This window comes from Lathyrus oleraceus, chromosome 4 (assembly GCF_024323335.1).
Source record: "Lathyrus oleraceus cultivar Zhongwan6 chromosome 4, CAAS_Psat_ZW6_1.0, whole genome shotgun sequence".
Classification (NCBI taxonomy): domain Eukaryota; kingdom Viridiplantae; phylum Streptophyta; class Magnoliopsida; order Fabales; family Fabaceae; genus Lathyrus; species Lathyrus oleraceus.
Genome location: NC_066582.1, coordinates 204298769 through 204305046, shown reverse-complemented (window position 1 = coordinate 204305046; position 6278 = coordinate 204298769).

The following is a 6278-nucleotide window of genomic DNA, read 5'->3' as shown; positions in this document are numbered from 1 at the left end:
CTTCTCCCCCTTTGACAACATCAAAAAGAGAAAAGGAACGATTATTCAACGTAACAAAATGTTCAACAGGAGATAGGGAATCATATAACAATATCACACCAAATATTATTACTGAACAAATTAAAAGGAAGATAACATTAAATTGGATTTGCACAAACGAGCACAACAGAAAATTAATTCAGTCAAACAACAAAAAATTACAGATGCATATGCAGTTTTATGTCCTAATGGTCTCGTCCTCGATGGTAACAGATATCCGGGTTTCTGTAGGGGTCTGCCAGAGACGATATTTGGTCAGCAACACCACCTAGATACTTGAGACCCACATCGACCGACCGCTCCTGGCGTTCAAATGTTTCGGTAAATGCTGCATACCGTTCATTCATGCTTGTAGAGAGGTTATCGAGCCTCTCATTTTGTGCTTGAAGTTGGCTGCTAATAAGAGCATAGCGCTCATCCTGAGTTTGCATGAAGGATTGTTGAGCCAGCTGCATATTTCGCATCATATCCAAGAGTTCAAAAGAGTTTGCATGCTGCGGAGGAGACGGAGGAGATTCTTCATCACCATATTGATACGGCTGATAGAATTGGCGTTGTGTTGACCAGCCCGTATGTTGCCATTCACCCCAGCCACCCTGGTTGGGGGCATCGTCTGTAGTTGAATAGGTGTTCTGAACCCAAGCTAAGTTTGTGTAATCGTGAGTGTCAACTTGTGGAGGACTATCATCTCCACCATGTTGCTCAAATGCTTGTCCTGCTCCCTCTTCTTCATTTTCCTCTTGGTCTTCTTCTTCACTTTCATCACTTTCATCATCTTCTTCAACAGTCGTAGGAACATACCCTCTGCGAACAAATTTGTATATTCTCCGCTCATCACACCAAAAATATCCCATCATAGACAAAGTTTTTGGGCTGAATTCTTTGTCTGAGGAAATGGAAGTATACGGAAAGGACGGATAATCCACGTCGGCTGCAGTAAGAACCTCTTGAATAAAAGATCCGTAGGCAAGAGCCGTTCCTCGTCCGGAGTCTCGTAAACCGAACATTCTACTAGCAATGTAGTAGGGCCAGTTTATTTTGCGCTGAGTCTTCAGAATGTATATGAGATGAACCTCAGCTTGTTCAACTCGGGAAAGACCACCCTTCTTAGGCCGCAGGATGCGTGACACAATCCACTGGAGAATGTGCTCACCTATCTTCAGCTTACCGGCAGTGACAGTTTGTGGGAACGCGTCACTGTTCACAATGTTGTCTGGGTATGGTCGTTTCAGCATAGCGTTCAAAGCGCTTTTAAACTCATAACCTTCTATTTGGTGAGAGTCAGTTACCTCAGCAAGAGGATTTTCATCAGCACCCAATGTCGTATCAAAATATTTGTTCCAAACATTTGACTTAAACGATACCTTCCTTGTGCCGATCCTGGAGTGAAACTTTTGCCCACGAAATTTGTCATGAAGGCAGGCGTAGAACACGCGGACCAGGTCTTCGTTATATTTGGCATTGCATTCCAGGAATTTGACAATGCCGTGATACTGTAGCAGAGACATGATTTCTACGAGATGCATGCGTTCTGCGGTGAGTTTGTAGAAGGCATGTTGCCTCACAACTCCTCTTTTACCAATATCTTTGTTGAAGGAGTCGACAAGAGCCGGTGGAACTAATGATACAGCGGTAATGGGTAAAGAGGCAGAGGATAATTCCCGTGATCTCTTACCGGTAGGTTTGCGGGATGAGGAAGCCATTGATAATGATTTTGAAGCTTTGTGTGAGGGTAGAGAGTGAAGCTTGGTGAAGGTTTTTGAGAATGATTTGCAAGAAGGAGGTTTGCCTTTTTTATAGATGAGGATTTAGGGTTTTGGGAAGAGGAGAGGCCAAGAGACAATAGGCACTAGGTAGATGCAACTCACAATGTAGTGGGAAGTTTGAGATGTAAATGCACACTTAATGAGAATTTGAATGTAAATGCATGGGAAGTTTGAAAGATTTCTGCAGAGAAAAACTGAGTTTTCGTGCGATGCGTCGACCATACCCTCTGTATGCGTCGATGCATACTGTTTGAATTTTTAAAAAAAGAAAATTTTGAAGTGTGCGTCGACCATTGCCCTGTTATGGTCGACTCATACAGGCAAAATTTGCAATTTTCACTATTATGCACATATGCTCACATGTTTGATGCATAAATAGAATGTCACACAACATTTAAACATCCAAACAGATATGGCATAAGAAAAGATACATATATATGTACAATATTATCATGTAATACCACTATTTAGCCATGAAGTTTGGGAGAGAGAGAAGGGTAAAGGAACAAGATCACCTCGATGCCGGAATAACTTGATGAACTATATAATTGTGCTTGCAACAACATTAACTTGTTAGAAGTACAAGGTTATAGTGTTAAATGAAATAAGATAAAGCTAGCAATTTATAACGCCCGTTCAGAAATGTCGAGAATACCAAGTTCTCGGCGAATATGAAAGAAAGGCTCAGTAGCTAGCGACTTTGTAAAAATGTCCGCTAGTTGATTTTCAGTATTAACATGTTCAAATACAACATCACCTTTCTCTACATGATCCCGAAGAAAGTGGTGTCGAATTTCGATATGTTTGGTGCGAGAATGCAACACAGGATTTTTGGTAAGATTAATGGCACTTGTATTGTCACAGAAAATGGGAATACGTTCGAGTTTGAGGTTAAAATCCAATAGTTGTTGCTTAATCCATAGGATTTGAGCACAATAACTACCGGCGGCAACGTATTCCGCTTCGGCGGTTGACAAAGCAACTGAAACTTGTTTCTTGCTATGCCAACTGACCAAGGAATTTGAAAATAAGTGACAAGTGCCACTAGTGCTTTTCCTATCCAATTTGCAACGGGCAAAATCGGAATCGGAGAAACCTACCAATGAGCAATCATTACCTTTAGAATACCATAGTCCATACTTCGGAGTACCGGATAGGTATCGAAGTATTTGTTTGACAACTTTTAGATGGGATTCCTTGGGACATGATTGATATCTTGCGCACATACACACACTAAACGTAATATCGGGACGAGAAGCAGTAAGATAGAGAAGTGATCCAATCATACCTCTATACCTTTTTACCTCTACGTTCTTACCGCTTTCATCTTCATTCAAGTTTGTACATGTTGGCATGGGGGTGTTAATGGCCTTGGCTTTTGCCATGTCAAATCTCTTGATAAGGTCCAAACAGTACTTTGTTTGACTCACGAATGTTCCTTCTTTAAGTTGTTTAATTTGCAGACCGAGAAAGTACGTGAGCTCCCCCATCATACTCATCTCGAATTCACCCTGCATAAGATCCGAAAACTCTCTCACGAGATTCATGTTAGTAGACCCAAATATAATATCGTCTACATAAATTTGTACTAATATCAAGTGCTTTCCTTGACGTTTAATGAAGAGAGTTGTGTCAACCTTTCCTCTTGAGTAACCTTGATCGAGTAAAAATTTACTTAGTCGCTCATACCAAGCTCTAGGAGCTTGTTTGAGACCATATAAAGCCCTTTTTAGTTTATAAACATGATCAGGATACTCATGAGATTCAAAACCCGGAGGTTGTGCAACGTAGACCTCTTCATTTATGTGACCGTTAAGGAACACACTCTTAACATCCATTTGGAATAATTTAAAGTCTTTCACACAAGCGAAGGCAAGGAGAAGGCGTATAGCCTCGAGTCGGGCAACCGGCGCATAAGTTTCCTCATAGTCGATGCCTTCCTCTTGGTTATACCCTTGCGTGACTAAACACGCCTTGTTACGGGTTATTACCCCATTTTCGTCCAACTTGTTCCTAAACACCCATCGGGTGCCGATTACTCGATGACCTCGCGGAGGAGGGACAAGGTCCCAAACCTCATTTCTAGTGAACTGATTTAGTTCCTCCTGCATTGACAAAAACCAGTATTCATCGAGTAGGGCTTCTTTAGGGTTTTTAGGTTCCATTTGCGAAACGAAAGCGAAGTGATAACATAAATTACTTAGCTTCGATCGAGTTGTAACACCCTTTGAGATATCTCCGAGAATGTTGTCGATTGGATGGTCTTTGGGAGACTTCCAAGCTTGAGGGAGATCATCGTTTGAAGGCGGATGAGCTACCTCGGTTTCCTCATGGTGTACATCTTTATCCTCCTCAACTTTGACTTTGTCGGGTTGATCAATCCCCGGCTCGCCACCTTTGAGTATGTCTTATGTAGATGTACCTGCACCATGAGCAACACTACCCTTTCCGACGTTTCTCGGATAGGATTCATCAAAAGTGACATGTACAGACTCTTCCACAGCAAGTTATCGTTTATTATATATTCTATATGCTTTACTCGATTGAGAGTATCCGAGGAAGATACCTTCGTCGGCCTTGGAATCGAATTTGCCCAAGTTTTCCTTTCCATTATTTAATACAAAACATTTGCAACCGAAAACATGTAAGTGAGAAACATTTGGCTTTCGCCCTTTTAAAAGCTCATACGGTGTTTTATTTAGAATGGGGCGAATGAGCACCCTATTCAAAACATAACACGCCGTACTAATGGCGTCGGCCCAAAAATATTTCGGTAAACCACTTTCGTTAATCATTGTTCTTCCCAATTCTTCCAAAATTCGATTTTTACGCTCCACAACCCCATTTTGTTGAGGAGTACGTGGAGCGGAGAAGTTATGATCGATACCATGGTTACCGCAATATTCTTCAAATAAATGGTTTTCGAACTCACCCCCATGGTCGCTTCTAATTGAAACAATGTTTGTATTTAATTTATTTTGGGAAAGCTTAACAAACCTTTCAAAGGCGGCGAACGTATCGCTCTTGCTTACTAAAAAGATAGTCCAACAAAATCTAGAAAAGTCGTCCACTATTACGAAACCGTAATAATTTCCTCCTAGACTTTTAATCCTAGACGGCCCAAATAAGTCCATATGAAGAAGTTCGAGAGGTCTCGTTGTTGAAACGATATTTTTGGATTTAAATGAGATCCTCGTTTGCTTCCCTTTTTGACAAGCATCACAAAGGTGATCCTTGGTGAACTTTATTTTGGGGAGACCTAAGACTAGATCTTTTGAGGCTATTTTGTTTAGTAAGTCAAAGTTAACATGTGCTAAACGCCTATGCCATAACCATGAATCTTCACTCATTGTTACAAGGCATTTGTCACTTGTTAACGATACTTCGTTCAAGTCTAACATATAGACATTATTCACTCGCAGGCCATTAAACATACTCTTCTTATCATTATTATGTATAATTTTGCAACAATCTTTTGAAAACGATACATTGTATCCTTTGTCACATAATTGACTGATGCTAAGTAGATTGTGTTTAAGACCTTCGACAAGCAATACATCAGAAATAGTAGTGGAAGAAGGGTTACCTACACTACCTTTACCTAGTATTGCTCCACGGTTGTTGTCACCATAGGTTACATATCCTTTCTTCTTAGCCACGAAGTCAATGAAAAGTGATATGTCTCCTGACATGTGCCTTGAGCATCCACTGTCGAGAACCCATCTTCTTTCGGTGGTCTCGAGGCATTGTACCTATGGAAATGCAATTAACACGAGAAGGTACCCAATGGCTTATTGGGTCCTGAATGGTGAGTAACGAAATGGTTGCATTTAGGCAGCCATTGATAAATGTCTTTAGGAACTAAGAATCTCCTAAATCTGCATTTAGTAATGGAGTGGCCTTTCTTGCAACAATAAAGACAAGAGAAATTAACATTTTGATTACCTTTGCTGTCTTCATCCTTTATAACATATTTATATTTTTGATATGGGTTAACCATACTTTTTCGAAAGTTTGATTTATCGATTGCAAAGGTAATCTTGGGCTCAAGAGCCTTGTCAAGTTTGGCCTTTAGGTTTCTTACTTCACCTTGCCAAATATAACAAGTATCACACCCAAAGTTAATCATCCTACTTCTAAGGTCCTCACAACCTGTTTTTGTGCTTTCTACTATAGAAGCTTTGAGTGCCTCAAGTTTCCTTTCGGATTCTCCATTTTTTTTTCCAAATGGGTAAAAATTTGGTTATTTGAGGGAAGCCTTTTAAAGGCCTCTTTAGCTTCACAGTGTAAAGTATCAAAAGAAGCTTGTAATTCATGATGAGACATACTAGAGGATTTTTCATATTTAGCATGTCGTACCTGTTTCTTTTTGTTCTTTTGATGAGCAGATAGGCATAGGTTTGCGGCTTCATCTTCATCACTAGAACTTTCATCATCGGAGGAGTCGCTATTGCTTTCCCAAGCTATGTATGC